Here is a 12,212-nt window from a genome sequence, read left to right on the forward strand (position 1 = left end):
CAACTCAAAAAATAAAAATAAAAATAAAATAAAACAATGGAAACCAAAGAAGTCCATCAATAGCCAGCTCTAATAGTCTAGCATTGAGCAACTTAAAAACTGATACTTTTGGAAGGGAAAGAAAGACCCGAAAACGGGAGTGAGGCAGAGGAACAATTAGTAGTGCTCACTAAAGAAATGGCTATGGGATTGGAGGAGTGCTGTTGAATGTGTTTTTGTTGCATTTTGGAATTTTTGAGCTGGAAGGGAGAGTCCTTTCTCAATATCCTAATTTTACAAATGAGAAAACCAAAGCCCAGAGAAGTCAGTGAAGTTGTACTTGTAGACATATATTTGGGCCAATAGGGTGATGCTAATTGGGTTCAATTAGTCTATATTTTATTTAGAAAATAGCAGACATATGTTGTAGGTTTCAGACACAGAACTGCAATATAACTGGGTGTCAGAAGACACAGAGCACTGGTTTGGGAATTTTAACTTTTGCATTCTGATTTCAGAACACTTCACCCCTGATGAGCTCCTGTCCTTGGGTAGGCAGCCAGTTCCTTTGCACTGGACTAACATGGATGGGAAGAATGGGGTTTTCTAAAAGTTGTTGGGAAATATGGAGGGCAGAGGATTGGCAGCGTCCTGGGGCTACACCCTACTCTGGGGGACTCTGAGATCTGGGGACAGTCAGGTAGCTGGGGTGACTGGATCTTTTCCAGTGTCCCTTTCTGGTGTGGGTCATCGGTCTCACGCCCAGACTAATGTCACCTTCCACACTACGATGATCCGTTTTGCTTCAACCAGCACCATCTCTCCACATTATATTTGTCCAATAAATAAATAAATAAGATCCTTTCCTGGGGGCTGGGAACGCATTTCGTTTAGCTTCATTTAAAATACATTGTTAAAGAGTTGTGCTCCACAGATCTGCCAAATGCTATAAATATGTATGAAGTCGCAGTGGCCTCCTACACCCATGCAGAGGCCAGTTTTTGGATGGATAACAGGCAGGGAGAATTTTAAGTACATCCTGTTCCACTAAAGCTTACTTCTTTTCCGTTCTGTTCTTCCTCGTCTTTTGCTCCCTCCGGCTCCCCTCCCCTCTTAACCCAACAGAAAACCTAATTGCCATGAGGACTGAGCCTGGGCAGAGCTGAAGATTTCTTTTTTGTTGTTCATTAAAGTGTTGCAAAACCTTAAAACTGTAAGGGAATAACAGCTCTCCCTCTCCACACAAATACAGCTTTCCTCTAGCAAACAGGAAAAGATCCCAGGGCTGTGGGCTCCCCTGCCAGGAAATCGGTCTTTGCTGCTCTGGCTACCTTCCCCTCAGGTTCTTCCTGGGCATTCAACGCAGTTAAAAATAGTAACCACCAAAACCAGAAGAAAAGATGATTTCATTGTCTAACCGCTGCAGCTTGTGGCCTGATTTGGGTGGAGACAGAGGGAGCTAATCCTCTACTGGAACCCTGAGACTTCTATCGGGTCGAGCTGGTCCCTCCTGCAGGATTTCGACACCGGGGTGTCCCTGGGGAGCCAGACCAGCTCAGGAGGGTGGAGAATCAGGCAGAACCGGCTCACCACACACAGGCATGTGTGCACACACGTGCACACACATGCACGCTGCAGGTGAGGTCACTGTGGAAATCCACGATCTCTTGGCACAGGCTGTGTGCAGTGCAGTTGGCACATGCCCACTCTGGCTTGGGAGGGCAAGGCTGTGGGCAGAACCTCTCGACTGTCTGAGCCACTCACTCCTGCCATGGCCTAGGAAATGTGCATCCTTACGTGGCTCTGGCCTGTACGAGAATGTGTAGGGTACGCTCAGTGCCACTCAGCATGGGGAATTGTCGGAATGACAGGTACAGAGGGGACTCAATGGGCCTCTAAGAGTAGGAGAAGAAAAAAGTGGTTTGGGAAGGTACATGGGGTTCACCAACAGTTAATCTTGTGGAATAAAAGAGAAATCAGTTTTTACCATGAAGCGCTTTACGCCACTGCCTGCCATAACAGTTTAAAATCCTCCAAAGCAGCAGCAAATTCACGATGATGAGAAGACCTGCTTCCCTCGGTATATGACGTTTGGTCCTCAATAATGCAATGTTACTTAATTTGTTACTCAATGAGGCAATTGGTTCTTTTTTTTTTTTTTTTGAGTCGGAGTCACACTCACAACTACTGCAGCCTCCACCTGCTGGGATCAGGTAATCCTCCCACCTCAGCCTTTCAAGTAGCTGGAACTACAGGCACAGTCACCACACCCGGCTAAATTTTTTGGTCCATTGTAGAGAGGAGGTCTTGCTGAGTTGCAAAGTGCTGGGGTGACAGGCATCAGTCACCATGCCCAGCAGGGCAAATGGCTTTTAAAAATGACTTTGCCATGCCTGGCACCTCCCAAAGTGTCTTGGAGGTATAGAAGAAATATGTGATCTGTTTACTACCTTGAGGACTTTATAGTTTTGCTAAGGAGAGAGACCTAACTCAGCTGAGGTGGACTGGAGACACACATGCCAAACATTCAACCAACAAGACCTGAGCACCTAACAGACAATGCTCTGAGGGATGCAATGGAGAAAAAAATAATCTTAAAGAAATGCCTGCCTTGGCTGGGCTCAGTGGCTCCGCCTGTAATCCCAGCACTTGGGAAGACCAAGGTGAGTAGATTGCCTGAGCCCGTGGGTTTGAGACCAGCCTGGGCAACTTGGAGAGACCTCGTCTCTACAATAAAATAAAATAAGAGATTAGCTGGGCATGGTAGCACACGCCTATAGTTCCTGCTACTTGGAAGACTGAGGTGGAAGGATCACCTGAGCCCAGCAGGTCGACACTGGGGTGGCCGTGAGTGTGCCACTGCACTCCAGCCTGGGCAACAGAGTGAGACTCCAACTCAAAAAAAAAAAAAAAAGAAAAGAAAAGAAAGGAATGTCTGCCGTCAAGGAGCTGATTCATTAGTCGGGGGAGGCAGGTGGTAACTAGAATAGGATATATGCATTATGCTAGCATAAGTGCTGAGGAGAAAATTAAAGCAGCCAAGGGAATAGGACATAATGGGGAGGGGCTGGGGTTGCAATTTTAGATTAGGTGGCCAGAAAAGTTCTTCCCTAAAAGGCGGCATTCAAGTAAAAGCATGAAAGGTACATGGTCCAGACTGGACAAGTATTGTAGTCAAGGAGAGATCAGTGAAAAGGCAGAGGAACTCTTGAAGGAGGTGAGGCTACATCTAACCCTGAAGGTCAGAAAAGTTTGATCTAGTCCGAAGAAGGAGCGAGAGGGACAAAATTGATATCAGGACCCTGAAATTCTGTAAAATTCAGTTTTCTTTGCTCTATGTTCCATATATACTTTCAAGAAAAACATTTCTATTGCCTAATTATACCCTTTGAATGGATGCATCAGCCTCTGGAACTTTCCCAGGGATGTCGGCTAGTCCCCGTCGTGTCCTCGGGGACTGGCAGGCAGCACAGTGGTGGGGTGTCTACTGGGGAGGTGGCCTAGGTGGAAGGACAATGGCTCTGCCCTCAGCCAGAGGGACATGGGGTCAAGTGTTGCTCAGTCACTAACCCTGTGACCTGACATGCTAGTTTCCTCATCTCTAAACTGAGAATACTCCTTTTTTTTTTTTTTTTACAGGGTTGTTATAAGTCGCGTATTAAGAGCTCAGCAAGTCATACCTATTATTATCATTATCATGATATCATATCGCTATGTGAAATAGAATGATGAGCATCCAGTTGTTGTGAAATCCTATCACAAGTCTGAGGGGTGCTAACATCAGTTAAACTTGTATTTCACTGTAGAACTCTCAGCCTGGGGTGAGTAAATCAGGGACAAAGAGAGGTTAAGAGATGCGCCCTTGTCTACCCACCATGGGAGGGGTGATTGGATCGTGTACTTCAACCTGGAGCTGCTAGGGTGAAGCACTTTGAGGGCCTTAGGGAGACTCCTGGGGAAGAGGAGAAGAAGAGAGGCAGGGAGAAGGTGGGCGGGGCTGACCCAGAAGTATAGATCTAAACCAGGCATCTGCCATGGGAACCTGAGCTTCTGGAACCTTCCTACCTTGTGCTGGTTCACAAGCATCACAGAGTAAACTCTCCATCAGTCCTTCTCTGGGAAGTGTCACTCAGGATGGGACCTGGGGAGAGCCATCACTGGCTCAGCCATCTCCTCATGCATTATCTCTTCTCCTCTCTTATTGATCTTGACAGTTCACCCATGTGAGAGCTCAAAAGCCATATGATAAAAAACCTGATAAACCTGACTGTGAAACTGTGAGAAGTTTCAGGCCTTTAAAACTGGCTTGGATGAGGCCTGAGGGAATCTTGTAGTAGGTGAGTCAGGAAGGCCGGAAGGCACTTGGAAGGTTGGGAAGTGAAGCATGGGGCTCAAGAGAGAGCGAATGTTTCAGAGCTGAAGAGGAGTCCATGGGGTGTGTCAGAGGCTGGCACTCCAGGTAGGAGGGAAACCAGGACCGGCTGCAAATTCCACATGTGGATTCTTGAGGGTTTAAGTCACTTTGCAATGGGTGTGCTCATCCCTGAGCCCTGGTCTTCCTTTCAGCACAAGGGACAAACATTTTTGTGACTCTCTACACGGCACCTCTCACGTACAATCTAGATTCTGTATCAAGATGGTGACTGGGCTTCTCTTGGATTCCCACAAGTCTAATAAACAGGCATTCAAATACTTGCTGATTCATTGATCACCGGGGCAGTAACTAGGACTTCTTAGCCCTTAATCTATTTTTAATGTTTATTAAACACTTATTACATGCTAGGCACCATGTTTTACATGCATTATCTCATCTTATTCTCATAAAAATTTTATAATACATGTACTCTTATTATGCTTGCTTCACAAGGGCGCAAACCGAGCCTTAGTGAGGTTATCTGCCCCAGCCTCTCAATTAGTAAGTAGTAGGGCCAATGTTCAGACTCAAGCTCTGCCTCATCCCCGTCTATGAGCTCAAACACAATGCGATACAGCCCTAGCATCCATCATTGCTTAATTTTTATCTTGTTTATGTCTGTAAAAGAGGATAGATTGACCTATTTATAGTACCTTAATGTTACAGCCAATACATTTTCACGTTCTTCCATTCACTTATAAATCTATTTTTTTTTCAATAAAAACAAGAGAACACCAACAATGCTTAGCCATGGCTGGTCTTTGGTGAGGATTCAGGGATGAAAGATCATCCCTTCCTTTCTGGTCCTGCCATCTAATGGGAAGGGAGACAAACAAGTAAGTGAATATTGGTGTTTCCTTGGGATGAGTACAAAGGTAGGTGTGCTCAGAGACTGGAGGAGCTCCCAGGAGGGACACCAAATTCACCCTGGGGCTGAGGGTGTCTTCCTGGGGATGTTGATGCCCAGGCTGACTCTTGAAGACCAGGCCAAGCAAAGAAGAGCAGGCCAGGGAGAAGGGTATTTCATCACTTCAGGGCATCAAAGACTTGGAGGTTTCAGACTCAGGCACAGAGAGAGGTCTGTTTGGCTAGGACATAGGGCTGGGGACAGAGGGTGAGGGGTTGATGAGGCACAGGCCTGGAGAGATGGGGAAAAGCTCTTATAAGCCAGCCAAGCAATGAGTCTGTATCCTAAAGGCAATGGGGTGCCATCGAACAGCTTTCCATGGAGAAGAGACATGGTAGATTTGAAGAGCTGCTTGGAGAACAGTGGAAACAACTAGGACATGTCATATGAGTGCAGATTTGTATTTTTATTGTTTTTATAGCTAGTGCCTATTGGTTATAACTTATAGCCTATAACATTGTTTGGGAGCCTCAGTGGCAGGCACTGTTCAAGTTTTCTACACATGTGCCTGGCACGTGGTTCACGTCTATAATCCTAATGCTTTGGGAAGCCAAAGTGGGAGAATTGCTTGAGGTTGGGAGTTTGAGATCAACCTGAGCAACACAATGAGACTCTGGTTCTACAATAAACACACACACACACACACACACACACACACACACACACACACACACACACATTTCTATGTATGTCATGTCAGTTCATTTTCCTATCAACTTTCTGGGATAGATTTGATTGTCTTCATTTTATAGATGAAGATATTGAAGCTCAGAAAGGTTAAGAACTTGCCCAGAGTCGGTCACAGGGAGTGGAATAATAGCCATTGGAGACCCGGAAAGGAAGAAGCATGGGAGGAGAGTGAAGGATGAGAAATTACTTAATGGGTGATGGCTGCACAAAAAGCCCAGGCTTCACCACTATGCAAAATATGCATGTAATAAAACTGCATTTGTGACTCCTAAATCTATAAAATATAAACATTAAAAATGTGCCCAGAGTCTTCAAAGTGACAAAGCTGAGGACTAAGACACAGCCCCACATTCTCATTGAAGTCCCATCTTGGGTGTTTGGCATTTGTTTTGGATAGGAGTTAATTTGTCCCTTTTTCACCCACACCCACACTTTATAACTATGTTAGTAATCCAGGTCCTTCAAGAAATTCATTTTTATGCCCTCCAATTCTCATAATTAAATAGGGATCAGGCTGGGTGCGGTGGCTCAGTCTTGTAATCCCAGAACTTTGGGAGGCCAAGGCAAGAGGATTGCTTGAGACTAGCCTAGGCAAAATAGTGAGGCCTCATCTCTACAAAAAATAATAATAACAACACAAATTAGCCAGGCATAGTGGCATGTACCTGTAGTTCCAACTACTCAAAAGGCTAAGGGGTGACGATCACCTAGGTCCAGGAGTTCAAGACTGTGGTGTGCCATGATCATGCCACCGCACTCCAGAGTGAGACCCCAACTCAAATAAATTAAAAAAAAAATAGAGTCAAAGGTTGTGCCAGGCACTGAAAAGAAGATTTTGTAGTTTTCAAAATGTGTTCACCTATATTTCCTTCATTGAATCTTCATATATTTCAGTGAGGTGGAAAAGGCATTATTATCCCCATATTACAGATGAGAAAACTGAGACTCAGAGAAGCAAAAGTCTTACAATGAAGTGATGTGGCTTGGTCTTAATGCTCCGAATTTCTGCTTTGCCTTATTATTGTTTTTCCGTGACTGTGCTCAGGTGGCAAATGGTGTTGCATGACAATCTTTGGTGCATAGAACTCCGGGAAAAAAATCATTTGACTCTCTGGCTGTTTCTACTTCCACATCCAATTCAACTCATTCAAGAAACTTTAAGGATCTACTGAGGATCTACGGCATCCACGAGATGTTCAGAGGTGTCTGAATCAGCCCTTGTCGCACAAAAGGATAGCTACGGTGGAGCTAAAGGTGAAAGAGGGTGGTAAGTGGCATCCTAGAGGTGTGGACAGAACCATCTGGCTCATGGGGAACAATTACTCATTCTGCCTAGGGTGAGGCCGAGGGATGGGGGAAAATTTCACACAGAAGATGACATTTGGACTGGCTGTGGAGGTAGAACAGCATTTCTTCAGGGAAAGAAGGGCAGGGACAACAACAACAACATCACCGGTTAAGTCCTTGCTATGCGCCAGGCCCTGTTTTAAGAACTTTAAGAATATTAATTATCAGCTACTCCCTAGAACCCTATAAGGTATCAACTAGTAGTATCTCATTTTCTAGACGAGGAAATGAAGGCTTAGAGAGGATTTGCACTTAGACAGCCTGATTCCGGCTCATTCTCTCAACCACTACAGCACGGGGCCGGGTGCTCGAGCTGGAAAACAGAGCTCGAGCAAAGAAAGCCTCAGAGGTGCAGAGGTACCTGGCTTGCACACAGTGCAGGGTGGGTGCCAGGTGGGAGGACGACATAGACTTGAAAGGGGAGTATACAGTGTGCGATGGGCCTTGCATGATTTTAAATTCCCAGCAAGGTTAGACAGTGATCCAATTTGATCAGATCTGTGTTTCATACAGATACTCTGATGACAGAACAGAGCAAAAGCCACAGGCATCAATGTCTGCTGGGGTCAGGCCCATGAGACCCATGAAGGAAGCAGGCCAAGCAGGGAGGAGAGGATGTCCCTGCCGAAACCTCCAACTCCTTCCAGCTGACTGCAGTCATGTGGGAATAAAGTCTCTTTCATCCAATCCCTCAGATTTTTTTAAAAAATTAGAAACTCATTTGAAATTTTCCGATAGTAAGATATAGGGAGCTAATTCAGATTATTTTATTATTCTTATTTTTTGAATTGGAGTCTCACCCCGTCACCCAAGCTAGAGTGCAGTGGCACGCTCACAGCTACCCCAGTATCACCCTCCTGGGCTCCGACCATCCTTCCGCCTCAGCTTTCCAAGTAGTTGAAACTACAGGCGTGCGCTATCACTCCTGGCTAATTTTTGATTTATTGTAGAGACGAGGTCTTGCCAAGTTGCTGGGCTGATCTCGAGCCCGCGGGCTCAGGCAGTCCACTTGCCTTGGCCTCCCAAAGTGCTGGGATTACAGGCTTAGCCACCGAGCCCAGCCTATTCTTTAAGAACACTTTCAGAACCAAACAAATTATGTGTGTGGGCTGCTAGATTATTACCTCTGGTATGGAGAATGGATTAAAATTTGAGAAGGCTCAGAGGTAAGGAGCCCAATGTCAGGAGCCCACCGTAGCAGTCTAGACAGAGGAAGGAGACCTGCGAAGGCCATGCAGAAGGGATGAAGAGAAGGGGTCAGGCCTGAGATATATTTTAAGTAGATTCAATAGTACTTGGTGACTTTGGACATAGCAAGTGGGAGGGGGTGGAGAGTCTAGGTTGACCTGGTGGATGATGGAGCCATTAATCTGTTGAATTTTTGGACAGTTATTTATTGAGTTCCTAGTATATTCAAAATATTTCTTTAAGACCTAAGATACTACAAGGAATGCTACCTTGCTGTGAAGGAGCTTGGAATCCGGTGAGGAGGTCTGGTGAAGGCTAAGCACAGAGAGATTTGGAGGCATGTAGGAAGAGCTTGTGCTCTTGGCTTGGACAGTGGGTTGATAGGGAAGGCTCTTCTGGAAGGAATACTGGAGAAGTGCAGGTGACAGAGGGAAGGCTATGCATTGGATTTTGGGTTTGTTGAGCTGAGTCTTGGTTTCAGCCCAGCTAGCTCTGTGGTCGGATACCACCACTCTGTGATACTCTTCGTTTTGCGACATTTAAGAGTCCAGAGAGCTTGCTCACTCATACAGCACATTCCTTCCTCATAGTCATGAGTTCCTGTATCCTCTCTTAAAACCCTGGTCAGACATGTGTACATGGCCGTGAGGATAGCACATGCTGGTGTTACCGCCGTTGTCCACGTCTTTCCCAGGTCCCCGCACACTCATCATTCATGTTAGGTGTTGCAATATTTGTAAGGTGAACCTGGGCTTGTTTGTTTAGTTTACTCATTGCTGTTGTGGAGAATGATCTGCTTTCTTTCATGTATTATTATTATTGTTGCTGTTGCATGGTAGATTAACTATGCGGAAAACACTCTGCAGTTAATCCCTCTACCTCCTTCCTGAGGGTTCTGCACATTCTTTTTCCAAATCTAGGCATTCGTCTCACACGTGTTTATCGGGTATCTGCCGTGTAACAGCCTAGGCACTGTTCTAGGTGTTTGTGATATGTCAGTGAATAGAGAAGGACCCCTACCCGCAGACAGCCTTCCTTTCCTGCAGCCTAAATGATTTGGCTCTCATTTATTTCGGTGTTGCGCCTTTGGCATGTGCACAGATGTGAAGCCCCATCCCAGCCAAGAGACCGTTCCCTCCTGCCCCCTTTCAACTGGGGCTATGCTCGCCATGGTCTGAGACTCTCCATCTTATTCCTTGGAGCTCTACTGTTTCAGTTAGAACCTTAAATACTTTGCCCAAGTTCTAAATATCATTGTCATTGTTCTCTACATACTTTGAAAACCATTTATATTCTCTTTGGAGAAGATAATTTGACTGTATCCTTAAATCAGACCCTTCATTTCTCCCATTGACCTCTTCAAATGTATACCTTCTGTCATAGATCTTGTATGGTCTTTTATTTTTTATCCTTAACTAAGAGTCCTCTCTGGGAGAACGTCTTCAGATAGATCCAAAAGGTGCCTGCAACTCAGGCTGGAGCAAGTTCACCGATGTGAATTTGGTAGAGCGGGATACTTGAGAAAACTTCCTTAGGGAGGTTGGTTCTGACCAGGTACTTTGTCTGCAAAGATAACCTGGGGTAAGGAACCCAGAGGTCATTGCCAGAGTCATATGGGCTAAGTGAGCTCTCCACTCAGAGAACATGTGTGCAGGGATCTCTTAGAGTCAATAGCTACTCTGTGAGAGTCTAGGAAGCTCTGATTTGGATAGCTCCCAACCAAAGTAGTTTAAAAACCACCTCTCAAACCTGGAAGTTCTCTTATTTGGACAACCTGGATCTATAGCAGATCCTCAATAGCTTCCAGAAACCAAGAAAAGGCAACCAGTGTAGAGGAAAGAAAGTTATAGCAATCAAACAGGCAAAAACTTTAAGAAATCTTGATACTGTTCCTTAAAAGGTACGTGACCTTGATCAGTCTTCTCTGAGTCTCAGTTTTACCCTCCCAGTAAGGTTAAAATACAAAAAGTTGAAATACGAACAGTGTGTGTCCATAAGGTTTTTACTGTTGTCATGAGTATGATTATTTATTATTATTTTTAGCCAACCTCTCTCCTAGAGCCCACATTAATCTGGACCTGAATCCTCAGGGCTGCTCCAAGGGCTCTCCCTCTGTGGCAGAGGACAGTCCAACAGCCAGTGCCCAGTTAGCCACTCCCTGCCCTACCCATCAATCAGTCAACACTGGGCTGAGGAATCTATGCAGCTGTCACCTTGCCACTAGCTAGCATGGACCTTGCATTTTATTGCTTCTGAGCTAAGGCTGGAAATTCCTTGGCAGGAGCTCTACTAGCACAGATTTGTCCATGTTGGTACACCCAGTGTGCTGAGGGAACCCCACTGAATCAGGGTATAAGGAACCATAAACTCATTGGGGATAATTCACTAGCACACCTCCTACTGCCCCTCTGAAAGCTCTGACTAGAGACTGATTAGGGCCACATCTGAGCCATGGGAATCAAGGCATAAAGTGAGGGTAAAATAATGCCAAATTTTGTGAAATGAGTGGGTTGACACTTGGAGTAGTCCATGGTGATTTAGGCAGAAACAAAGAATCAGCCTATAATCCCAGCACTTTGGGAGGCTGAGGCAAGTGGATTTCCTGAGCCCACAGGATCGAGACCTGCCCAGGCAACTTGGTGAGACCTCATCTCTACAATAAATTGAAAATTAGCCGGGTGTGGTAGCATGTGCCTGTAGTTCTGGCTATTTGGAAGGCTGAGGCAGGAGGATTGCCGGAGCCCTGCAAGTCGAGGCTGTGGTGGCCGGGAGCGTGCCACTGCACTCCAGTCTGGGCAACAGAGTGACTCCAACTCAAAAGAAAAAAAAAAAAAAGAAAACAGAATTAAAGCTCACACTCCTGGCAACCACTCGGCCCTGTATCTTTAGGGTTAGACAGTCCCATTTGGCTTTATGTTCTCAGATGAAAGATCATAAGGATAAAAGTGTGAACTGTCAATCATTGCTCATGATGTCAAAAGAGAAGGAAGGAGTCCAGAGAGAGATGGCTGTCATCCATTTATACACTCATTGCATGAGTTTTTAGAAGTGGGAAAGTGACCATAAAATGTTCATACTAGAAGGGACTCTCAAGATCATGAGAAATGACCCCCCGGAAGAAACTGAGATCCAGAGTGGAAGAGACTGAGATCCAAACAGGTAAGTTTCCTAAGATTACACACTGTCGAATGATGTGATCAGTACCATATGCCAGTCCAAAGAATAGGACACAGAACATTTAGTAAGATGACAAATATGTCATTACAGGTACAACTATGTTATGTGCAAGAAGTTTCACCATGGTATTATTTACAGTAGCAAAAACTTAAAGCAGCATAAATATTCATTATTCACTAATAGGAAATTGTTTAAATACTTTATGGTACATGCACTTAAGAAAATATTATCTAGTCATTCCAAAAAATGATGTAAATATGTATTTATTGACAGGGGATGCTGAGGGGCTTAGCTAGAGGGACATATAAGCTTTTGTTATGTAATAACGGCAGCTGTCAATGCAGTATGCACATTATCCTGAGTAAAATTTTATATTGTTGCTGGGCTCGGTGGCTCAGCCTGTAATCCCACGCTTTGGGAGGCTGAGGTGAGTGGATTGCCTGAGCCTGCCGGGTTCGAGACCCGCCTGGGCAACTTGGCGAGACCTCATCTCACAATAAATAAAAAAAT

Source organism: Carlito syrichta, unplaced genomic scaffold (assembly GCF_000164805.1).
Source record: "Carlito syrichta isolate Samal-C Ts95f unplaced genomic scaffold, Tarsius_syrichta-2.0.1 Scaffold315952, whole genome shotgun sequence".
NCBI classification, from domain to species: domain Eukaryota; kingdom Metazoa; phylum Chordata; class Mammalia; order Primates; family Tarsiidae; genus Carlito; species Carlito syrichta.